Here is a 26,289-nt window from a genome sequence, read left to right on the forward strand (position 1 = left end):
ATTGGAAGCTGTCCTGAGCCACATGCAGCCTGTGAGCCACAGGTTGGATAAGCTTACATCTAGAACGCATACACAACAATGCTGGAAATCCTCATTTTTACTAAAATGTTTTCTAAATGCAAAAGCAGTCATATACCTAGCAGACAACAAATGTCAGTTGAATGAACGATCACTGCAGGGCACCTCCCTATTCTAAAGGCAATATCTTTATTAATGTAGCCTCAGGCCAAATGCTGTTTTGTGGCAGCTACAGGGCAACATCGTCTCACGCTGACATCAGTGCTGCCAGAGCTTTTCTCTCCAGGGCTGCGTGTGTGTCCTCCCTCCCTCCCTCCTCCCACACCAACCCTCCTGCACGCTGCAGCACACAACCATATTTTTCTCTTCAGGAAAGATAACCCTAGGCTTATGGCTCCAATTTTCCAACCACATATGAATCTAAGTTAGACTCTGCTTTATAAATCCATGAGTTTGGATTGGAGGCAGCACTAGGATTACTACAACTCAGGCAGGAAGAAGCGTAGGAGAGAGAGCAGAAGGAATTCCAACAGAAAGTTACCCACGATGAGAAACTATGGGAGCCCTCCTCCCTGCAAGTATCAGAATCTGCTTCATTTAATAAGGGGGAAAATATGGAAAATATAATCCAGGAAAGAGACTTGGAAGGAGGGTGAGAAGGACAGGGGTCTGAAAATTTGTCTCCAGATACCACAAGGACTTCTATGTGTAGAGACCACCATAGGTGACACTCAGGTCCCTGTGATCACAGGCCGAGGTGGGACAAGGTTCTACTGAAGGGCTAAGGACAATGGAGCAGCAAAGATGACCCAGTCAAGCAGTGACCACATAAAGCCCACAGTGGCCTGAGCACCCACTGGCCACAGCCCCATCTACTCTGCATCCCTGCAACAAATCAGCACAAGAAACACGTGGACTGTGGAAGGTTCTCAGGTCTTCCATTTATTTTGTCTCTCAAATTTCAGGAATCTTCTCTTTTAATTAACCCATCAAAGTCTCATAGACATAATTTGAAGAAGTAAATTGTATTCAGATTCTAATTTTAATAGGAAAGTAAGAAGTTACAGCTCAGTGCATCATAAAGTTGAGACAGAGATGGAGACATCACAGCCCCAGGTCTCTGGAACAGGAAAGGTGACGGGGAAGGAATGCAGGTCAGCATGGGGAAGGGGTCATGGTGGACACGGGGCTGGGCTGGTCTCCCCACCTCCTCGCATTATGCCTATAGGGACACAGACACATTCAGATGCCTTTGCAGTAAGAGAAGTCAGGATTCTTGAAGTCCCAAATCGAAGGTGTGGATAAATCTTGCCTCTCAGTCCCACGCAAGGCAGCTGTCTCACACTATAAAAAAAAATGCATTAACAAATTTCTATCAGTCACACTTGAAACAACCCATCACCAGCGCAATACATCCAAGTCAAAGAAACCCCATAACACAGCTGTGTCCACTGTTCCCCCCAACAACCCACACACATCAGCTCCCCCTCCTCAGGATCTCACCTTTACAGGCTGTGAGAGACACATCAGAGCCCTGGGTACTGTCGCTGCCTGGGGTAGAACAAAAACAGAACCTGGTCAGAGCCTAAAGGAAATGCCTCTAGAGGAGAAATTGTGGGCTGAGTGAGCTCCCTCATGGGTTCCCGACCACAATATCCCAACGATCTCAGGGATCAGCCTCCTTCATACTTACTTGCAGCCTGAGAGTAGCTCCCTCCTTTTTTATCTGTGGGAAGAAAATATCCTGTGAGGGGTCAGAAAGGTGCAGGGCCATGAGGTCCTAGAGGAATCTCCTAGTCTTGGACCTCAGAGAACTTTCCAGAAATGTGTAACTGCAGACTCAGGGAAGGATCGGAAAAACAAGGAAAGCAGGTGTGGGTCCTGGACCAACTGCCCTCCAAAGGACTGTCCTCAGCAGGGACCTTCCCTTGTGACCTGTGACTGCTGGGATCAGGTCCCCATCACCACAGTCATCAAGGTGATACATCTGTCCTTCATTGTCACAGGTGTTTTACGCAAGAGTAAGTGCTGGCACACAGGGCCCAGGCTGGGTAAGCTCATGAGTGTGGATGGTGCTTCCCAGTAACCAGGCAGGGCACACTTCTACCTGGGGCTTCGAACCCTCAGTGGGACAAGAAATCTCAGACCCCACTCCTCACCCCTTCCTCACCTGAGCTCTTCTTCCTCCACATCACAGCAGCGACCACAGCAATGAATACAGCTCCAAGGACAGCCAGGCCAGCAACGATGCCCACGATGGGGATGGTGGGCTGGGAAGACGGCTCTGGGAAAGGAGGGGAGGGTGAGGAGCCCTGATCCCCAGGCTCCAGCCCTGACCCTGCTGAAGGGCTGCAGAGGGGCTCCTGCTTTCCCTAAGAGACATGACACCCCATCCCCTCCTTACCCCATCTCAGGGTGAGGGGCTCGGGCAGCCCCTCGTGCTGCACATGGCATGTGTATCTCTGCTCCTCTCCAGAAGGCACCATCACAGCCGCCCACTTCTGGAAGTTTCCATCCCCTGCGGGCCTGGTCTCCACAAGCTCCATGTCCTGGGTCTGGTCCTCCCCATCCCGCTGCCAGGTCAGTGTGATCTCCGCAGGGTAGAAGCCTAGGGCCCAGCACCTCAGGGTGGCCTCATGGTCAGAGATGGGATGGTGGGTCATATGTGTCTTGGGGGGCACTGAAGGGAAGAGTCAGAAAATTCAGGCACTTTGCATCTCTCATGGGACACCCCAGGAGCACCCACGTGATCATCCTGAGAATGGACAGGACACCTGGTGTAGGGCAGGGAGAACAGAACCCAGACACCAGCCTGGACACAGGTACCTGGGATAATCTCTTTTTCCTTGGAAAGTTCTAGTCTCTGAGTGGGGAACAGGGGCTTCTGGCCCTGATCTGAGTGGAGGCCAAGGGACTCAGAGGAGATGGAGTCAGACTCCCGCACACATTGAATGTGAGGCAGAGGACAAGGCAGGAGAGGAAAATCCTGGTGTCCAACGCTGCTGTGGGGTCACAGGAAACCCCTGATCCAGGGATTGACTTCCCCTCCTTTCCCTCAGAGACTGCAGCCCTTAATTGTATCAGAGAACAGGACAGGCCCTCAAAGTCACTCTCTGGTACAGGATCTGGAAACCCAGGAGGATTCCTCTCCCTCAGGACCAGAGGGAGGGCGATATTCTAATATTGGTCCCATTTTCCTCCCCTCCTTCTGCAAGGCCAGCCTGGGAGGTCTACAGGTGATCAGGGAGGTTCCCGTTGGCTCCTGGTACCCGCACGCTGCAGCGTCTCCTTCCCGTTCTCCAGGTATCTGCGGAGCCACTCCAGGCACGTGCCCTCCAGGTAGGCTCTCCACTGCTCCGCCACATTGGCCTCCTCCCACTTGCGCTGGGTGATCTGAGCCGCCACGTCCGCGGCCGTCCAGGAGCGCAGGTCCTCGTTCAGGGCGAGGTAGTCCTTGCCGTCGTAGGCGGACTGGCGATACCCGCGGAGGAGGCGCCCGTCCGGCCCCATGTCGCAGCCATACATCGTCTGGAAGGTGTGAGACCCTGGCCCCGCCCCCGCGTCAGCCCCGCCCATTTTCAGTTTAGGCAAAAGTCCCCGTCCCCGCCCCACCAGCCAGCGGGGATTTTTGCCTAAACTGAAAATGAAACGGGGTAAAGGCGTCCGAGTTTCTCCCGGGTAGAGGGTCTGGGCGGTCCCGCAGCCTCGGGGTTGATCTCGGACCCAGAGACTCGAGGCGACCTGGGCCGTCCGTGGGGAACGGGGAGGGGTCGTGACCTGCGTCCCGGGCCGGGGTCACTCACCGGCCTCGCTCTGGTTGTAGTAGCCGCGCAGGTTCCGCAGGTTCACTCGGTAAGTCTGTGCGTTCGCCTTGGAGATCTGTGTCTCCCGGTCCCAATACTCCGGCCCCTCCTGCTCCACCCACGGCGCCCGCGGCTCCTCTCTCGGAATCGCGGCGTCGCTGTCGAACCACACGAACTGCGTGTCGTCCACGTAGCCCACGGTGATGAAGCGGGGCTCCCCGCGGCCGGGCCGGGACACGGAGGTGTAGAAATACCTCATGGAGTGGGAGCCTGGGGGCGAGGAGGGGCTGAGACCCGCCCGACCCTCCTCCTGCTGCGGTTCCCCGGGTCCTGCGCCCCGCCGGGCGGGCCCCTCGCTCCTCCCCTCAGAGGCCGTTTCCCTCCCGACCCCGCACTCACCCGCGCAGGTCTGGGTCAGGAACAGGGCCCCCGAGAGCAGCAGGAGGAGGGTTCGGGGCGCCATAACCGCCATCCTCGGCGTCTGGGGAGACTCTGAGTCCGGGTGGGTAACTGGGGACTTTATAGCCGGGACCTTAGCGACGCTGATTGGATTCTCTAGAAACCCGACACCCAATGGGAGTGAGAACTGGGTCCGCGTCGTGAGTAGCCAGGAAAAAGGACCCGACACAGGTTGGGAGAGGAAGAGAAACTCTGCGGAGATGGGGAATCCCCAACGCTGCTCCTCCGCAATCCAAAAACCGCCTTCCGCGCCTGAGACCCTGAGAGCCACGTCTGGGGCCCTGGGACTTCGCCCTGACCCCGCTCCTCCTGTGCCAAGCTCTCTGTCTCAATGTCTCCCTGAGTCTTGGCCCAGGAGCTGCTGAGAAACCAGAGAGAAACCCTCAGCATGGCCCCGTCCGTCTCCTTTCACTTTTCATCCCTGCATGCTGGTCACTGAACTGGACTTCCTGCCTCCAACTCCTTACCTGTCCCCCTGGACTCTTCTAGAAGGAAACTCACCCCAGGAAGCTTGCTGCCAGAGAGTGAGCTCGCCCTGGGAATGGAGGTGTAGAGACAGGGTTTTCTTTTTTTTTTTTTTCCTTCAAATCTGGAAAAATTTTGCCTGAGTGCATGAGATAGCACAGAGACCAGTTTGCTTTTCGTTTATTAACTACAGTGGGTAGAAGAATCTTGGTACTAATCGGTAAAAACTGTGACTTTGGCCCGTTGATATATAAATGTGTCTAAAAGCTCTCATGTGAGACAAGGCAAGAAAAAAAATATATAAAAAAATAAAAGCATTGCAACAGGACTCATAAAGCTCCTGATTCACTTTCCCAGAAAATATATCTGTGACTCCCACTTGTTGCATTTTAAAAATACCTTGATTCCACAGCCCTGAGTTTCTGTGTGAGTCCAGGACATCTCCTCAGTACAAAGTAGCACACTGTATCACTGTGTGCAACATGTTGCAACTGGGAGCCAGTACAGACTTCATTCACCTCACAGTCGCAAGTGTTCAATGCAGTCACAATGCCCCTCACCAGTGCTCATGCACTGCCTGTTTTAGGAAGTGTCCACATCTAAGTGGGGTGTTTATTTTATAGGAACACTTAGTCTTTTTTAAACCTGATTAACATAAGAAACAGTTATTAGGCAGACGTACATAAGATATTAAAACCCACTGCAAAGAACACCCTGAGAGACTCTGTAGATAGATGTATTAAAAATCTATAAAACATCTACCCATCTGACAAAGGGCTAATATCCAGAAAGAAAAAAAATCTATAAAACAATGTGTTTAAACCTAAGAATTCTGCTGCTTTTGAATTCTTTCCTTCTGCTCCTTTTACTCACCTCCTGCTTCTCCAGCCCTTCCCTCTGTTGCTCTCATCCCTCAGGCCCTCCTCTCCCCTTGGGCCCCACCACCCTGACACTCCTGAATAGTGGCTCTAGCACTGTCCCATTACCTGCTATGTGACTGTTCTCTCCACAGTGGTCCTACTACTGTGAGTCAGAGTGTGTCATTTCTCCCTGTAAAAAACTCCAGTGGCTCCACCTCAGTCTTGTGAAGCTTCTAGAACATCAGGCATGTGTGCAAGCGAGGGCGTACCTGGTTTAGTGTAGGCACTAAATTAATTTTTGTTGACTGAATTATTAAAATATGAGTGTATTAAAATGGACCACAGAACATTACAAAATATAAAACACTGAAAACGTTAAGATTTATTTTATGTAACTAGTGTGTATATCAATTCATCAGTTCAGTCCATGAGTCTGTTGAACTGTGTATGAATTGTATAAGACTGTGTAATAAATTATTACAAGCATTGGCTTTAAACAACACCTTTATTGTTGATTTATTAATTTTTAGAGACAGAGTCTCCTTCTGTCATCCAGGGTGAAGTGCAGTCACATGATCATGGCTCACTGCAGCCTCAAACTCCTGGGCTCAAGAGACCCTACTGTCTCAGCCTTCAGAGTAACTAGGACTGCAGGCAAGTGCCACCATGCCCAGCTAATTAAAAAACAAATGTAGAGACGAGTGTCTCACTCCATTATCCTGCTGGTCTCAAACTCCTGACTGCAAGTGATCCTCCTGTGTCAGCTCCTCAAATGTTAGGATTACAGGCGTGCACTACCACTCCTGACCAACCAACATCCACTGAGATGTTTATAGTTCCTTAGTCAGAAGTCTGGGCAAGATGTGGATGGAATCTCCGTTCTGGACTTCCCAAAGCTGTGTTTTCATTTTGAATCCTCCTTCAGGGTTATACAGAGGTGGCAGAATGCAGTTTCTGTCAGTTGTAAGACTGAGGTCCCTATTCCTTGCTGGCTGTCAAGGTAGAGAACAGAGAGGGCTGTTCTCAATTCCTGGTGCCCACCAGCATTCTTTCCCACACAGCCCCTTCATTTCAAAGTCCACCATGGAGGAAACCCCTCATGCTGAATCCCTCTCACACGTTGAATCTCTATGCTCAGGGAGAACCCAGTCTTTTCAGAGGCTCAGCTGATTAGGACAGTGCAAGCAGAATAAACCCAGACTAAAGTCAACTAATTGATGCCCTTAATTATATCTGCTGAATCCCTTCATAACAGCACCTACATTAGAGTTGGTTGAATAACTGAGGGAAGGTGAATGACCAGGAGGTGGTTGCTGGGGGCCATCATAGAATCAGCCTAGCAAGGGTTGGATCTTCCTTTTGTGTTTAATTGGACACAGTTGGAAATTGAAGTTCAAGTAAAGTGATCATTGTGAACGGTAATAAAATGCATCCTCTTCAGCTGTGGAAATTCTCCTTACCTTTTACAAGTAAGTTACATGTTTAATATCTTATAATTAATTTAAGCCTGGTGTGGTGGCTCATGCCTGCAATCCTAGCACTGTGGAAAGCAGACGAAGGCAGATTTGTTGACTCCAGAAGTTCAATATCAGTCTGTGAAACATGGTTAAACCTCCATCTCTACAAAAAAAATTAGAAAATTAGGCAGGCATGGTGGTTCACTGCCTGAAGTCTGAAATATTCAGGAGGCTGAGGTCACAGGATCCCTTGAGCCCAGGAGGTCGACACTGCAGTGCGTGGTGATCATGCCACTGCACTCCAGCCTGGGTGACAGAGTGAGACCCTGTCTCAAAAATAATAATAACGATGATGATAAATTTAGAGCAAATGCAAATTAATGTGTAATAATACATCCTCTCGTGAAAATTATTTATTTACTATTGCATAACAAATTATGTAAAACTTAGCAGCTCAAAACAACAAATATTCATCATCTCCCACTGTTTCCAATGGTCAGGAATCCAGGAGAGGTTTCCCTGAGTACTTCTGGCTCAGTTCCTCTCACAAGGCTGCAGTCCAGTTGTCAGCCAAGGGCTGCATCATCTGAGGGCTTCACTGGGGCTGGGGATTCACATGAAACATGGCTCAGTCACATGGCTGTTGAAAAAGGCCTAGTTCCTTGTTGTCTGGTCCCAGAAGGCTTGAGTTCTTAGCCACATGGACCTTCCTGCAGGGCTGCTTATGGGACAGCAGCTGGCTTTCCCCAGAGCTCATGATCCCAGAGACAGAGAGAGAGAAAGTAGAAGCCCCAGTGAGTTTTATGTTCTACACCCAGAGTCACAAACTATTATGTCAGGATTACTCTCTCTGTTAGAAGTTGTATTAGCTGGTTCTCACACTGCTGTAAAGAAATGCCTGAGATTAGGTTATTTATCAAAGAAAGAGGTTTAATTGGCTCACAGTTCTGCATGGCTGAGAAGGCTGCTTCAGGAAACTTACAATCATGGCAGAAGTGGAAGCAAACACGTTCTTCACATGGTGGTAGGAGAGAGAAATGCAGAGCAAAGGGGGAAAAGCCCCTTATAAAACCATCAGATCTCATGAGAATTCACTCACTGTCATTAGAACATCATGGTGGGGGTCTGGGAACAGGTGCGGTGGCTCACACTTGTAATCTCAGCACTTTGGGAGGCTGAGGCAGGCAGATCATGGGGTCAGGATTTCGAGACCAGCCTGGCCAGCGTGGTGAAACCCTGTCTTTAATAAAAATACAAAGATTAGCTGGGTGTGGTGCCTCGTGCCTGTAATCCTAGGTACTTAGGAGGCTGAGACAGGAGAATTGTTTGAACCCAGGAGGGAGAGTTTGTGGTGAGCTGAGATTGTGCCATTGCATCGCAGCCTGGGCATCAGAGTGAGACTCCATCAAAAAAAGAAAGAAAGAAAGAAAGAAGAAAGAAAGAAAGAAAGAAAGAAAGAAAGAAAGAAAGAAAGAGAGAGAAATGAAGAAAAACAGCGTGTGGTAACTGTCCCCATGATCCGATCACAATCACGTCCCATGTGGTCCCTCCCTCAATATCGGGAGATTACAATTCACATGAAAATTCAAGATGAGATTCAGGTGGGAACACAGAGCCAGGCCACATCAGAAGTGTATCATTAAGTCCAAGCCACGCTCAAGAGAGGGAAGTAAACTGCACTTCTGGAAGGGAACAGTATTAAAGGATTTAAAATTAAAAGTATTATTTCAGGATTTGGTAAATCAAAGCCTTCTTTTATCTAATTATTATTCTTTCATATGGTTTAACTTTGTTTTTTAATTTAATTTTAAATAATGCTTTAACCTTGACTTTTAATGTTATTTCATTTTAAGTTCTAGGGTACACGTTCAGGATGTGCAGGTTTGTTACAAAGGTAAACGTGTGCCATGGTGGTTTGCTGCACCTATCAACCCATCACCTAGGTATGAAACCTGGCATGCATTAGGTATTTTTCCTAATGCTCCCCCCACCACCACCCTCCCACAACAGGCCCCAGTGTGTGTTGTTCCTCTCCCTGTGTCCATGTGTTCTCGTTGCTCAGCTCTCAATTACATGTGAGAACATGCAGTGTGTGGTTTTCTGTTCCTGTGTTAGTTTGCTGAGGATAATGACCTCCAGCTTCATCCATATCCCTGCAAAGGACTTGATCTCATTCCTTTTCAGGGCTGCATAATATTCCTTGGTGTAGGTGTACTGTATTTTATAGATCCAGTCCATCATTGATGGGCATTTGGGTTGATTTCATGTCTTTGCCATTGTGAATAGTGCTGCAATGAACACACACATGCAGCTATCTTTATAATAAAATTATTTATATTCCTTTGGGTATATACCTTGTAATGGGATTGCTGGGTGATATGGTATTTCTAGTTCTAAATATTTGAGGAATTGCCACACTGTCTTCCACAATGGTTGAACCAATTTACGTTTCCACCAACAGTGTAAAAGCCTTCCTATTTCTCCTCAACTTCCCGAGCATCTGTTGTTTCTTGACTTTTTAATAATTGCCATTCTGACTGGCATGAGATTGTATCTCATTGTGGTTTTCATTTGCATTTCTCTAATGATCAGTGATGTTCAGTTGTTTCAAATATGTTTGTTGGCTGCATGTATATATTATTTTGAGAAGTATTTGTTCATGTTCTTTGTCCACTTTTTAAGAAAGTGGTTTTTTTAGTGTAAATTTGCATAATTTATTTGTAGATTCTGAATATTAGACCTTTGTCAGATGGATATTTCGAAAGATATATTGAAAATTTTTTCTCCCATTTTGTAGGATGTCTGTTCACTCTGATGATAGTTTCTCTTGCTGAGCAGAAGCTCTTTTGTTTAATGAGATCCCATTTGTTAATTTTTGCTTTTGTGGCAGTTGCTTTTGGCCATTTCATCATAAAATCTTTGCCAATGTCTATGTTCTGAATGGTACTGCCCAGATTTTCTTCCAGGGTTTTTATAGTTTTGAGTTTTACATTTAAGTCCTTAACCCATCTTAAGGTAAATTTTGTGTAAGGTGTAAGAAAGGAGTCCAGTTTCAGTTTTCTGAATATGGCTAGCCAGTTCTCCCAGCACCATTTATTAAATAGGGAATCCTTTCCCCACTGCTTGTTTTTGTCAGGTTTGTTGATGATCCAGTGGTTGTAGATGTGCGGTCTTATTTCTGAGCTCTCTCTTCTGTTCCTTTAGTCTATGTGCCTGTTTTTGTACCATTGCCATGCTGTTTTTCTTTTTTTTTTACTGTAGCCTTGTAGTATAGTTTCAAGTCAGGTAGCCTCATGCCTCCAGCTTTGTTCTTTTTGTTTAGGATTCTCCTGGCTATACGAGCTCTTTTTTGGATCCACATGAATTTGAAAATAGTTTTTTTCTAATTCTGTGATAAGCTTCTCTTTTTAAATTAATGATTAAAAGTTTGAGATATCACAGAGCCTTGGGTGCTCAGGGGAAAACAGTTTGAGACAGAGAAAGGAGATTCAACAATATCTCTGAGTTTTTCTTGCAAATACCTTTAATAACAACAATGTTCTCTTCAGTGAGTTAACACAGTTGAGAACATGGCATAACTAGATCTAATAGTTCCAAGACTTCAGTGCTGTAAAAATAATGCCTTTATAATCAGTCTTTGTTTTGTCTAAAATGTCTCAAATTTAGTGGAGGTATGCCCCAAGTGCCAATTTTCTTGTTAAAATATCATCTTCATAAAACATTTGCCTACACTATAAAACAAAACAAACAAACAAAACAACAACAAACGCTGCTCTGTCTGCTCTGTCTGTGGTGCTGCCCTTGTTTTGTTTCTTTGCTTCTCTAGTAAACTTGCTTTCACTTAGAAAAACATTGCCAAATTGCCTAATCAGATTGCTTTTCATTTACCAAAATGTGAATCTCATACTTCAGTCAACACATCTAGCTGAGCATCATGCCAGTAACTTTGGTTGGATGGAGTAGTCAGTAATAGTTAGTTCAAATTGAGAAAAAAGTTATTTCAAAAACTGGCTTTTCAGTGGGCATTCTATAATAAATTTAACATCTTTTGTTGTGGTATTGAATGACATGTGATAGAAGTGATTCGGACACCACTATGATTCTAAATAGCACTGCTTTTATGTGCATCTGAAGTTTTTTTTTTTTTATTTTTTGCAGTCCTCTTTTGTTTTCCATTCATATTTGCTCGTGTATCACTGATTATTCCCTTCTACTATTTTGTGGTTTCATTTATTTTGATCAATGTTGTGCATTTCCAATTCTGTAAAAGTTTAATTCAGTTGTGTGTGTGGTAAAATGTAACATCATATCCTTTGCAAGATGTAATTACCTTGCACATCAGAGTGAACATTGAATACTTGAAAATCTAGAGAGATGCCAGTGAGCCAAGGATCAAATGACCTATTGCTAGCCAAGGCCATTTTCATGGCATCCTGGTCCTCTCTGTCACATGGCTCTTTACAATTCTCTGTGGTTTTCTTCTAATGTAAGTAGTTCTTGTTAAGGATTCTTGCAGTCAACTTTGGTATTCTTTTCTCTTTTCTTTCAACAAAAACCAGGTATATTTTAATTTGTAAACCTCTGTCTAATTAATTATAATCAAGTAACTATCAGGATGCCCAGAACTGGAGAAAAACATAAAACCTGAAAAGCTACCCTGGGCTGCTGCCCATTCCCATCCCCCAGAAGGAGACTCCATCCTGAGTCTTGTGATTATTACTCCTGTATGTTTCTTAAAGATTTGTGCAATATATATATATAAATATGTAACATATAAAATATATTATATGTTATTATATGTATATGTATATGTATATGTATGTGTGTATGTGTGTGTGTGTGTATACCTAAACCAAATATGAGTTAGTTTTCCTGTCTTTTAGGCTTCCTGTACAGCAAATTCCTACTGCATTTATTTGTCCATAATGCACATTATGTATAGGAGTTATCTGTTGTTTGGATGGGAAAGAAGGAGGAAGGGAGGAAGGAGTGAAAGAAGAAAAGAAGGAAGGGGAAAGGGAAGGAAAGGGAAGGAAAGGGAGTGATGAAAAGGGAGGGTGAGAGTTTGAATGAAAATAGAAAGAAAGAGAGGGAGGGAGAGACAGAAGGAAAGAAAAAGAAAAGAAACAAAGGGGAAAAGAAACTAAAATAAAGAAAAAGAAAAAGTAAAAATAGGCTTTGAGGAACTAGAAACCATATGCATTGCTAATATTATGCAAATCTGGGGAAATAAAACAGATGTGGATAACCTCTAGAGAATAATGAAAATGTAAGAGGGCTCCATTAGTTATCCTTTGCTGTGTAACAAACTATCCCCAAATTTTGTGACTTAAATCAACAAACATCAACTGACTCAAAAGCATAGTACAAATACCAGCAAAATGGAGCCACTGCACGTAGAAGAATTTAAATAAACAAGAGGATTTTACAGATTGCAATAAGTAAGAAGTCACTGGTGCACAGATGAAAATGATTTTGAAGTCCAAATGCCTCAAAAAGCAAGTGCTGTCATCAGATTAAAGCTCTAGCATTTTATAAGGGGTCACACCTGTCAGACAATACCGTGAGAAAGGTAGGCTACTCTGGGAAAGGCAACAGATGAAGATGCAAGTGTCACCCTCAGTGATGGACAGGAGAGAAGGTTTACTGGAGGGTCCTAGACCGCAATCTAAGGAGAGTTGAGCAAGGCCATGGAGGAGTCCTGGAGCCAGAGGTGGCCAACAGAGGAGTCCCCTGTCTCCCAGGTGTTGGGAGCCAGCCCCAACCCTGTTTGTGGGTGGCCTGAGTCCTGGTGGTGACGAGGGAGTGAGAAAAGAAATAAGACAAAGACAAGAGTAGAATTCTACAGTATGGGTCCCGGGGCCAATGCACTTTAGCACAGGGGTGACCACATTGGTGCTGAGCTCTGGGCTCCACATGCTTTTATTAGGTGCATTATCTTGTTATTCTTGAGGGCTGTGGGGAGGGGAGGTGAAAAGGTTGTTGGGGGAGGGGAGAGCGTGGATCTGCAGCATTCAATAGCAAATGTGGTTCTTCTAGGAAATGCTAACTTAGGACACTGAGTTTTACCACCTATGGTTTATGAAGGTGGATCTGTGAAAAGGCACAGCAGATAAGGCTCCATAAGGTCTGACCACACTCAGTGTATCAAGGGGCATTTATCTCCTGAGCAGTGCAGACAAAGAGCAATCAGAATTACTCCATATTCTGAGAACATAGGCAGGGCCTGTGGTGTTCCGGTCATCTCTGCCCTGCAAGGCTTCTGGCCTCTCAAGCTCTCATCAGCAAAGACCCTCACGAGTCTTGTGAACAGAGGTTGTACTCTTTCCCAGAGTTCTTGCACAAGCTCTCTTTATGAGATCCCCATACAGACCCTATGTTGGGAAGAGATCCTGGGACCAAAGCAGTCTTTGCTGCCTTGCAACCTCACCACTGTGTTCTGCGACTTCAGAGCGCTCTCAGATGGTCTTTACTATAGGCCTCCTGTTGTAGCAGGAGCAGCCATGAGAAACAGATCTCTCGAACACTGAACAGGGAAGAAAGAAGTATTATTAATAATACACCTGGGAGCCGGGCGACGATTTGTCAAAATGACTTAGCTCCTGTAACAAAGGGAACCTCTGCCTTTATATGGCTTACACTCTAGATATTCCACATGAAAGGATCTTAGGTTTATAGCTTTAGAAGTAACATACGAAAGGGTCTTGGGTGCTCACCTTGGCAGCACATATACTAAAATTGGAAACGGTCTTGGGTTTGCAGTTTTAGAAATTACATATGAAATGGTCTTGGTTCTACAGTTTTAGGAATTACATGTGAAAGGTTTCTGGTCTCCCATGTAGGAGTAGGGTGGGGTTTGATCTTTTTTAAGTAAAAACGGTGTCTTCCGGAGAGATTCCCCCAACACCATGTCTGCTATTTACAGGGTGCCAGTCGGCCAGCCTTTTCTTCTATGGAAATGCAGTGTGGAGGTCAAGGGGGAGGTGATCCTAGATGCCTGGGTCTCCTTCCTCACTGTTACCACTGGATTTCTCCTTTTACAGAACTTAAACAATTTTTATTATACTGCACCATAGTTTGGAGTTTTCTTAATTCGATATTCAATGGCACAAATCTCAGTGTATAACAAGCAAAGCAAGCTTGTAATCATTTAACTAGAAGTATCACAGTTCTGCCTCTAGCCATCCTGGCCCATACCAGGAATGTCCTGCCTTAGTGTCACTGGTGTAACCCATCACTGGTTGGGAGCAGCCCATGAGAAGCAGGGCCTCAGCACCAATGCTACAGAGGATGTTAGAGCACAGGAGCAGGGCATTGGGGAATTACCCAGAAGTGTGACTCAAACCTTCTGCTCTGACAAGTCTGGGCCTCTAGAAATCAAATTGTCTCAGATTGAATTGCTGGATGATTCTGTTCACACTTACAATGGGGCAAGGGAACCAGAAGGCCCCCAGGTGATCTCTGGTTTCTACACACACTTCTGCCCTCACTGTGTGAAAGTCGCCATGCCTCCTCCTGGGGATGAGGATCTATTACCTGGGCCTGGAGAGGAGGAGACTCCTCTTCTCACCAGCTGGTCTCTGGGCACACACTGTCTAACCTTCTCTGGTGACAACCATAATGTGTAGTTCAGTGGGTTGTCTTTTGTCTCCTTTGAAAGGTACCCTCCTGTAGAAACCAGGACCTCCTACCCTGCACAGCCCAGTGTTGGGAGATAAAACATGCAAAATACCCCAGTGGGTGGATCTAAGAGATTGGACCTGGAGCCATACCTGCTTCCACCTTTTGATTTCTGGACCCACATGTTCTTCCTATTGAGAGCACAGCACTGTAGAGATGTCTCTGATTCAAACAATGCACCAAGTCCTGAAAGATGGTACCCACCCCTCAGAGTGCTTCCTTCAGGTTGGCACTGAGTTGTGCCTGTAGAAGACCTGTCCAGTATCCCTTGTGGCTGGCAGCCCCTGGGTGGTGCAGATGTCGATAGAATTAGTGGAACCCACAGCCATGGAAACACTGAAACTTTCCCTGCCAAGTGGGTCTTTCTGGCAGATAATGAGCAAGGAGCACCATCTAGCCTGCAAATCAGGATTGTCAACAGCACCCAGAGAGTGGTGCTGACTGTCTGAGAGCAGGACAGGAAAACCCACCAATGGAATAGGTGCCTAACATGGTGAAGATGAACCTGTGGCCCTTCCAGGATAGAAGTGTCCAAATGTAGTTGCCTTGTTACTTAGTGGCTAGTCACCTAAAGAAATAGTGCCCACTAGAGCACATCATGGGCCTCAAATGCTGATGCGTTGGACATTCAGAGGTGGCAGCAGCTGGATCTGCCTTGGTAGGGGGAAGTCAGTGTTTCTGGTCCCATATGTAGCCCCATGCCTGCCACTGTGCTTGCTCCATTCATGAGTCCATCCTACCAGGCCTGGGCTGACCTGTGTGCCCAAGGCTTTATTAATCCACTCTACCAGTGATATCAGAAAACAAAAAAGTTGCAATTATAACTCCTACTTGGCCAGACCTGGAGTAATATCAGTCATTCTGTAGGCTGCATCAGGCTTTCTCAGAGACAGGTTGCTGGATTATGTAGAGACAATAGAAAACTCTAACACCACCCCACATCCTTCAGCCCTTCAGCTCTCTAATTGTGGTGGGACCCTCACAATACTTTCAGTGTCTTTCACAAGACCCACCCTGGGACACACTATGATTTTTGATTTGGCCAGGATAGGTGTAGTGTCAGAGGTTTCCCTTTGTCTCTCAGCAAAATGAGAGCCCTTATGCCACAGACTAGGGACCCAGTGTGGGGGTGACTCCACTTAGCAGGGCATCAGTGTCAATTACGCACTCAGGGAATTGGGAGATAACCAGGTTTGGGTCTATGGATCCAGTGGTTCCATGTGGGCCATAATGTGTCCAGGTTTGCTTCCTGGCCTCCGTAAGCCCCACTGTGATGGGGACATGATAGTGCTGTGGGCATCTGGGCATCACTGTCAGCTCACACCCAGTGTCAGTAATCCCCCCATTTCTGCCTATTTCCCTTCCCTGGTGTACAGTCTCCTAAGTAAATAGCTATAGGTTCCTTTTCTGAAGGATGGAGGGAATTGTCTCAGCATATATTTCCACAGGTTGCAGGGTATTTCTCCTAGGGATATGGACTCCTCTTCTGTCACTGAGATCTGAATCTGAACCTTGGCTGAGGTCTAAGCATTGAGGATGGGATCATGACTTTGTATTGGGTCAAACACCTTCACGCATGTACTCCTCAGCTCTTGCTTTCTTAACATAGATATCAAGCAGTGCCCTTGTTGGCTGCCTGTCCTAATTCTGGGACACCACCCTCTATTAACCTTCCACACTACCTGCAGCTTGAGCCCTCCTAGCTGCTCCTCTGAGGTTGCCATAGTAACCGTGCCCTCTGGCTTTGTCAGGTCACTGCCACTACTTGGTCTTTGTCTCCTCAGGGCCACCCTATCCCCAGAGATATTAATAAATGCAACCCTGGGACCATCCTTACTACCATCACCCCCAGCCTGCAGAAGACAACACCCTGACACTTGTTAGTGATGCAGGTCCCTCTCACCAGCACGTTCCTGAGGCTCTGGTGGAAGGTGTGCCCTCTGTGCCCTCTTGTGGAGCATGGTCCTGGTGGGCCTTAACCACACCCACTTCCCCCAGCCTCATTAGTCCATCCTCTACACGTTCCACAGCAACTAAGCCAGAGGATTTTTATTCATCCAGGCAGAAATTCTGGTTCCTTGATCAAGTGTCCTCAAATTCCAATCTCTGAAGTGTTCCTTGGGCTCCTATGATGCCGGCTTGTTCCTGCAAAGCTCCTGAGTAGGATTCCCGCTGCATCATAGGTGTGAGGCTTCTGCAGCATCTTCCAACATAGGAAGTGGGAACCATTATTAGAGAAGGGTGGGCTTCCTCTGCATGCCCAGAGGGTCCTGGAGGGCACCCATTGGATAACCCTGTTCCAGTTTGCAGAATCTCAGGTTTCCCCACCAGGGCCCTGACTTTCCTGTAACAGGCCTGCCTTGTCTGAGTGTCAAACATCTCTGAAGCACTGTGGCCCTTGTAATGATGTTTTCAACTATAATTTCACACTATCTTTCTCTACAGAAGATAAAGACCTCTCCATGAGACAGTGCAGAGATTGTCATATGTAGCCAGTGATGGCTGTTAACAATCCAGATTCTCACAATCCTTTCATAGGGCATCAGGGCAGCCGAGCCATAATCAGCCAACTCCACTGACTTTGTAGGTTTCCTCCCAACCCCATCATTACTGTGCAGGGAATTCTATCACCGCACTTGCCATGGATGCCCCTAACCAGTGCATCTTCTCAGCTCAGCACTGGGGAGACCCACAGCAGCTCAGCTGCACCTTGTGCTGTGGACTTTCTGTGTCCCTAACCAACCCAGGTGGCATCCTCTTGGCCTGGCAGGCAAATTTTGGGGAGTCAGACCCTGGGATCTCAGAGAAGGGGCCACTGGGGCCTTAGGTCCAGGAAAGGGATAAACAGTGGGGCTCCTGGGGAAGTGAAGACAGGGGGAGAACAGGGACATAAGGTGGGTAGAAGGCACCAGGAGAGGAGAAGAAGGAACCAAGGAGAGGGTGGCAGGGGAAGGAATGGTCTGGGGCATTCCTGGAGGGTTGTGTTTGGAGAGTATTTTCCAGGTCCTGGACCATAGAAAAGGAAGGGCAGGTGTCTGTGCCACACCTGTAGGGACCAAGCCTGCTCCAAAATTTTCAGGGTTTCTGGGGTCCCACGTCCTGCCCTAGGATCTAATGGTCATATCTGAGCTTAGCACTGATCAATAAACTGTCACAGACTTCAGCTGTCCCTTCCTTCCCTATGATAATGGGAGCTTTTGTGCCAGGCTGAGGAGCTCTGGGCAATTGTACACTGGATATTCAGGGGGGCCAGGTGCCATTGTGGGATACAAGGACCTCATGGCAGGACCCAGACAACCAACTACCCATTTCCCAGGTTTCCAGGGCCAACCCCTGCCCACCTTGCAACTCACTGTCCACAGACCCTGGGATGCCATCTCTGTCTTCTTTGGTGACCCAAGCACCTATAACCTCAGTCCTTCTTTCTTCCACCCCCAACCCTGGAACTGAGGAAATCTGCAGCCTCAATCCAAAATTTCATTCCTACCTTGATGACTCATCTGGGCATTGGGGATCCAGGGGCCTGGGGAGAGTTCCCCAGAGCCCCCCACACTGCAGCTGATCCATGGCTGCCATCTGGACAGCAGCTGCCCGTGACCCTACAACCTAGATGCCCCCTTCCTGGGACCAAGAGACATCAGAGGCAGGTGGTCATCAGGGGCTGTGGGGCTGCAGTGCTGGTGTGGTTAGACCATGAATGAACCTGGGGCAGTGCTTAGCATCATGCTTTTGAGAGACTCAGGAAACTGAGACCAATTTATTGGTGCCTGAAACACATGCACTTCACAGAAGACCACTGTTATGCACTGAATTGTGTCCCCAAAATTCCTATGCTGGAGCCCTATCCCCCGTTTTGATTGCCTTTAAGGCAATGTAAAACCTTTGAGGAAATAATTTTGGTTAAACAAAGTCATAAAGGTGAGGCCAAAATCCAATAGCACTCATGTTTATAAGAAGAAGAAACACCAGAGTCTCTTCTCTCACTCTTTCTCTCTCTTTCTCTCTCTCCTCTCTCCTCTCTCTACAATGCCTTGAAGAAAGGCTATGTGAGGATATAGTGAGAAGGCAGCTGTCTAAAGCCAGAAAGGAGGCTCTCACCAGAAACTGAATTTCCTGACACCTTAATTTTAGACTTCAGCCTCCAGAATTCTAACAAACAGATTTCTGTAGTTTAAGCCACCCCTACATGGTATTTTGTTATGGGAGTGAAAACTGACTAAACAAACATGAAAACTAAACCCCAGTAACCCCCTCTTCCAGTCTCAGACCCAGCATTAAAGAATCGTGGTCACAGATTTTATTCATCTATTTAAAAAATGTTTAGTGAGTGCCTCTGTGTGAAGCATCGTTTTAAGCCTGGTGATTAATCAAAAGAGAAAAACACTTGATCTTTGATGCTTCCAATCTGACAGGAAAGAAAGACAATGAATAAAAATATTATAGAAGTTAATTTTATAGTGTGTGCTCCTATTATCTGTTATTAGGCAACAATGCACAAAACATGCCCAAAATAAAATATCAACCTTGCTATGAGTTCACTTTCTGTGGGTGACTGGGCTCAACTGGGCAGCTCATCTGCTCTGTGTGATGTGGGCTGGGGCTGCCGTCATTGGTAGCCTGCCCTGTTCAGAGCATTCAGGAGGCTCCTGCACAGGGCTACATTCAGTGCTTGTGGGCTGTCAGCTGGGAGCTCACTGGGGCTATGAACCAGTGCATGACTTCACATCCACCTGCTGTTTCATGTGCCCTGGCTGCTCCCAGCACTGTACCTGGGACCGAGAAGGCAGTGGTTGAATTGTCCAAGTCACAACCACAAGGCATCCTATGTCAGAAGCTCAGAAATCACAAGTGTCACTTGCCCCATGTCTAGTCACCAAAGCTAGTCCCAGGTCCAAGGGGAGGAAGATTAGGCTCAGATCTTGATATGGGATGGGAAGGTTGCATTGCAAAAGAGAAGAATGGGAGATATTAGTGAGGACATCTTTGGACAAAGAAATCTTCACAGTATGTTAGAGAGTCGCAGGAGATATATATATATATAAAATAAATGCAAAGGGAAGATCCAATATGGCCGGTTAGGAGCAGCTCAGGATTGCATCTCCCAGTGAAAGTGGAGAGGGTGAGTGGACGCCGCATTTCCCGAAGGACTTTTATTGCCCACAGACCAGGAGATTCCCAGGCAGATGGACCCCATGGGTCACCAGTACGGCTGTTTTGGCCAGCACAGGTGTTTTGCCGGCGCCCCGGCATGGCGGTTCCCAATGCAGAGTAAACGGGACTGGGTCCCAGGAAGATCCAGGAGTCACTCATTCATCTGATTAAAAAATTAAAAATTAAAAATTAATATTAAAAATTAATAATAATAAAAAAGAGGGACTGAAACAGGGAGCCAGGCCAGGAGATTCCTGGGCAAAAAAAAGGGCCACGAATCTCAGAGCTGCTGTTTCAGCTGCTGCAGTGGGTCACCACACAGGAAATCACACAGGTCCCGGCGCCTTTTCAACAGGTGACCAGAACACCTGGGAGAGAGCCCACTGTTCAACTAAAAAACAAAAGGCTCTGAGGCAGGGAGCCAGGTGATCAGGCCTGGCTTGTCTCACCCTCACAAAAACAAAAACAAAAACAAAAACAAAAACAAAAAACCAGCAATTGGAAACGCTCTGGGTTGAGAGTTTCACAGCAAGCACAGCTGAACCCGGGATGGTCCAGCTCTGTGGGGAAGGGGAATCTGCCATTACCAAGGTACTCCACCACTACGGAGGCAGTCCGTCATTGCTGAGGCAGCCTGCCATTGCCGAGGCAACCTGCCATTACAGAGAGAATCCGTCATTACAGAGGCGGGCCACCATTGCTGAGGCAGTTCTAACTACACCCATATAAACAGGACTGCAGGGAAGTTCACATGGCAGCTCAGCGGAGCCCACAGCAGCTCAGTGAAGCCTCTGCAGGCAGAGAGTGACTAGGCTGCCTTCTTGCCAGGCAGGGCAGCCCTGAAAAAAAAAAAAAAGGCAGCACAGCGGAAACTAATAAAGCCCTAACTCTCCGGGACAGAACACCTGGGGACAAGAAGCAGTTTTTGAGTTATGCTGCAGCAGACTTAAACGTACCTGCCCAGCAGCTCTGAATGAACAACAGAGCTCAAAGCACAGCACTTGAGCTACTATAAAGGACAGACTGTCTCCTCAAGCAGCTCCCTGATCCCCGTAGAGCCAAAGAGTCACCTCATAAAGGAGAGCTCAGACTGACATTTTGCAGGTGTCCTTCTGGGACAAAGCAGAAGAAGAAACTGGTTGCAACCCTTACTGTTCTGCAGCTGCTGCAGGTGATCCCCAGACAAGCAGGGCCTGGAGTGGACCTCAGCAGTCCTACAGCAGAGGGGCCAGACTGTTAGAAGGAAAACTAAGAAACAGAAATAACTTCATCATCAACAAACCGGACATCCACTCAGACACCCAATCAGAAAGTCACCAACTACAAAGACGACAGGTGGATAAATCCACAAAGATGGGAAGAAAACAGCACAAAAAGGATGAAAACACCTGAAACTAGAACACCTCTCCTCCTACAAGGGATCACAACTCCTCACCAGCAAGGGAACAAGACTGGATGGAGAATGAGTGTGATGAAATGACAGAATCAGGCTTCAGAAGGTGGGTAATAAGAAACTTCCGTGAGCTAAAAGAACATGTTCTAACCCAATGCAAAGAAACTAAGAATTTTGAAAAAAGATTTGACAAAATGCTAATGAGAATGGACAACTTAGAGAGGAATATAAGTGAATTGATGGAGCTGAAAAGCACAACACGAGAGCGTCACAAAGCATGCACAAGTTTCAACAGCCGAATTGACCAAGCGGAAGAAAGAATATCAGAGGTCGAAGATCAACTCAATGAAATAAAACGAGATGGCAAGATTAGAGAAAACAGGTTAAAAAGGAATGAACAAAGTCAATAAGAAATATGGGACTATGTGAAAAGACATAATCTACGTTTGATAGGTGTACCTGAATGTGATAAAGAGAATGAATCCAAGCTGGAAAATACTCTTCAGGATATTATCCAGGAAAACTTCCCTAACCTAGCAAGGCAGGTCAATATTCAAGTCCAGGAAATACAGGGAACACCACAAAGATATTCCTCAAGAAGAGCAACCCCAAGGCACATAATCATCAGATTCACCAGGGTTGAAATGAAGGAGAAAATGCTAAGGGCAGCCAGAGAGAAAGGGCGGGTTAAACACAAAGGGAAGCCCATCGGACTCACAGCCGATCTCTGAGCAGAAACCGTACAAGCTAGAAGAGAGTGGGGCCAATATTCAACATCCTTAAAGAAAAGAACTTTCAACCCAGAATTTCATATCCAGACAAACTAACCTTCATAAGTGAAGGAAAAATAAAATCCGTTGCAAACAAGTAAGTATTCAGAGATTTAATCACCCCCAGGCCTGCTTTACAAGAGCTTCTGAAAGAGGCACTACACATAGAAAAGAACAACCACTACCAGCCACTCCAAAAACATACCAAATGGTAAAGAGCATCACCCCAATAAAGAATTTGCATCAACTAACAGGCAAAACAGTCAGCTAGCATCAAAATGGCAGGATCAAATTCATACATAACAATATTAACCCTAAATGTAAATGGACTAAATGCCCCAATCAAAAGACACAGACTGGCAAATTAGATAAAAAGCCAAAACCCATCGGTGTGTTGTATCCAGGAAACACATCTCACGTGCAAGGACACACAAAGGCTCAAAATAAAGGGATGGAGGAAGATTTACCAACCAAATGGAGAGCAAAAAAAAGCAGGAGTGGTAATTCTCATCTCTGATAAAATAGACTTTAAAGCAACAAAGATCAAAAGAGACAAAGAAGGACATTACATAATGGTAAAAGGATCAATGCAACAAGAAGAGCTAACGATCGTAAATATATATGCACCTAATACAGGAGCACCCAGATACATAAGGCAAGTTCTTAATGACTTACAAAGAGAATTAGACTCCCACACAATAATAGTGGGAGACTTTAGCACCTCATTGTCAATATTAGACAGATCAATGAGACAGAAAATTATCAAGGATATCCAGGACTTGAACTCAGACCTGGACCAAGCAAACCTAATAGACATTTACAGAACTCTCCACCCCAAATCTACAGAATATACATTCTTCTCAGCACCACATCACACCTACTCTAAAATTGATCACATAATTGGAAGTAAATCACTCCTCAGCAAATGCAAAAGAACGGAAACCATAACAAACAGTCTCTCAGACCACAGTGCAATCAAGTTAGAACTCAGAATTCAGAAACCAACCCAGAACCGCACAGCTTCATGGAAACTGAACAACTTTCTCTTGAATGTTGACTGGATAAACAATGAAATGAAGGCAGAAATAAAGATGTTCTTCAAAACCAACGAGAATGAAGACACCACATACCAGAATCTCTGGGACACATTTAAAGCAGTCTCTAGAGGAAAATATATAGCAATAAGTGCCCACGTGAGAAGCAAGGAGAGATCTAAAATTGACACCCTATCATCAAAATTGAAAGAGCTAGAGGAGCAAGATAAAGAAAAAACTCAAAACCTAGCAAAGGACAAGAAATAACTAAGATCAGAGCAGAACTGAAGGAGTTAGAGACACAAAAAGCCCTTCAAAAAATCAATAAATCCAGGAGCTGGTTTCTTTGAAAAGATCAATGAAATAGACAGACCACTAGCCAGATTAATAAAAAAGAAAAGAGAGAATAACCAAATAGATGCAGTAAAAAACGATAAAGGGGATATCACCACAGATTCCACAGAAATTCAAACCATCATCAGAGATTATTACAAACATCTCTATGCACATAAACTAGAAAACCTGGAAGAAATGGATACATTCCTGGACACTTGCCTCCTCCCAAGCCTAAACCAGGAAGTCGAAACCCTGAATAGACCAATAACAAGGTCTGAATTTGAGGCAGCAATTAAGAGCCTACTACCCAAAAAAAGCACAGTTCCAGATGGGGTTGCAGCTGAATTCTACCAGACATACAAAGAGGAGCTGGTACCATTCCTTCTGAAACTATTCCTAATAATCCAAAAAGAGGAAATCCTTCCCAAATCATTTTATGAGACCAACATTATCCTGATACCAAAACCCGGCAGAGACTCAACAAGAAAAGAAAACTACAGGCCAATATCCATGATGAACATAGATCTTCAATAAAATACTGGCAAGCCGATTGCAACAGCACATCAAAAAGTTTATCCACCATGATCAAGTAGGATTCATCCTGGCGATGCAAGACTGGTTCAACATACGCAAGTCTATAAACGTAATTCACCACATAAACAGAACCAAAGACAAAAACCCCATGATTATCTCAATTGATGCAGAGAAGGCCTTCGACAAAATTCAACAGCCCTTTATGCTAAAAACCCTCAATAAACTAGGTAATGATGGAACGTATCTCAAAATAATAAAAGCTATTTACAACAAACCAACAGCCAATATCATACTGAATGGGCAAAAACTGGAAGCATTCCCTTTGAAATCAGGCACTAGACAAGGATGCCCTCTCTCACAACTCCTATTCAATATAGTACTGGAAGTTCTAGCCAGAGCAATCAGGCAAGAAAAAGAAATAAAGGGTATTCAAATAAGAAAGGAGGAAGTCAAATTGTCTCTATTTGCAGACGACATGATTGTATATCTAGAAGACCCCATCATCTCAGCCCAAAATCTCCTGAAACTGATAAGCAACTTCAGCAAAGTCTCAGGATACAAAATCAATGTGCAAAAATCACAAGCATTCCTATACACCAATAACAGACTTAAAGAGAGCCAAATCAAGAACGAACTGCCATTCACAATTGCTACAAAGAGAATAAAATACCTACGAATACAACTAACAAGGAACGTCAAGGACCTCTTCAAGGAGAACTAAAAACCACTGCTCAATGAAATAAGAGAGGACACAAACAGATGGAGAAACATTCCATGTTCATGGTTAGGAAGAATCAATATTGTGAAAATGGCCATAGTGCCCAAAGTAATTTACAGGTTCAATGCTATCCTCATCAAGCTACCAATGACCTTCTTTACAGAACTGGAAAAAACCACCTTAAACTTCATATGGAACCAAAAGAGAGCCTGCATAGCCAAGTCAATTCTAAGCAAAAAAAAAACAAAGCAGGAGGCATCACACTACCAGACATCAAACTATACTACAAGGCTACAGTAATCAAAAAAGCATGGTACTGGTACTAAAACAGAGATATAGACCAATGGAACAGAACAGAAGCCTCGGAGGCAACACAACATATCTACAACCATCCGATCTTTGACACACCTGACAAAAACAAGCAATGGGGAAAGGATTCCCTGTGTAATAAGTGGTGTTGGGAAAACTGGCTAGCCATATGTAGAAAGAAGAAACTGGACCCCTTCCTGACACCTTACACTAAAATTAACTCCAGATGGATTAAAGACTTAAACATAAGACCTAACACCATAAAAACCCTAGAAGAAAATCTAGGCAAAACCATTCAGGACATAGGCATAGGCAAGGACTTCATGACCAAAACACCAAAAGCATTGGCAACAAAAGCCAAAATAGGCAAATGGGACCTAATCAAACTCCACAGCTTCTGCACAGCAATAGAGACAGTCATTAGAGTGAATTGGCAACCAACAGAATGGGAAAAAATTTTTGCAGCTTACCCATCTACAAAGGGTTCATATCCAGAATTTACAAAGAACTAAAACAGATTTACAAGAAAAAAACAAACAAGCCCATTCAAAAGTGGGCAAAGGATATGAACAGATACCTTACAAAAGAAGACATACGTGAGGCCAACAAACATATGAAAAAATGCTCATCATCACTGGTCATTAGAGAAATGCAAATCAAAACTACATCTAATACCATCTCGCACCAGTTAGATTGGTGATCATTAAAAAATCTGGAGACAACAGATGCTGGAGAGGATGTGGAGAAATAGGAACACTTTTACACTGTTGGTGGGAGTGTAAGTTAGTTCAACCATTTGGAAGACAGTATGGCGATTCCTCAAGGACCTAGAATAGAAGTTCCATTTGACACAGCAATCCCATTACTGGGTATATATCCAAAGGATTATAAATCGTTCTACTATAAGGACACATGCACACGAATGTTCATTGTGGCACAGTTTACAATAGCAAAGACCTGGAACCAACCCAAATGCCCATCGATGATAGACTGGACAGGAAAAATGTGGCTCATATACACCATGGAATATTATACAGCCATCAAAAACGATGAGTTCACGTCTTTTGTAGGGACATAGATGCACCTGGAAACCATCATTCTCAGCAAACTGACACAAGAACACAAAATCAAACACCTTATGTTCTCACTCATAGGAGGGTGTTGAACAATGCGAACACATGGACACAGGGAGGGGAGCATCACACACTGGGGTCTGTTGGGGGGCAATAGGGGAGGGACAGCAGGGGGTGGGGAGCTGGGGAGAGATAGCATGGGGAGAAATGCCAGATATAGGTGAAGGGG

General features: G+C 45.5%; 1 pseudogene across 1 annotated transcript; it reads right to left on the reverse strand.

The window, feature by feature from the left end:
• Positions 1 to 930: 930 nt before the first annotated feature.
• On the reverse strand, positions 931 to 4,308 carry LOC135276624 (patr class I histocompatibility antigen, B-2 alpha chain-like; annotated as a pseudogene). The gene is made up of 6 exons (XR_010344164.1): positions 3,288 to 4,308; positions 2,423 to 2,698; positions 2,189 to 2,302; positions 1,712 to 1,744; positions 1,522 to 1,569; positions 931 to 1,362 (listed from the first exon to the last, which is right to left on the reverse strand). The product of XR_010344164.1 is annotated as a patr class I histocompatibility antigen, B-2 alpha chain-like (transcript).
• Between the last annotated feature and the right edge of the window lie 21,981 nt (positions 4,309 to 26,289).

Source organism: Aotus nancymaae, unplaced genomic scaffold (genome assembly GCF_030222135.1).
Source record: "Aotus nancymaae isolate 86718 unplaced genomic scaffold, 86718_ANA_hifiasm-v0.15.2.pri h1tg000027l, whole genome shotgun sequence".
Classification (NCBI taxonomy): Eukaryota; Metazoa; Chordata; class Mammalia; order Primates; family Aotidae; genus Aotus; species Aotus nancymaae.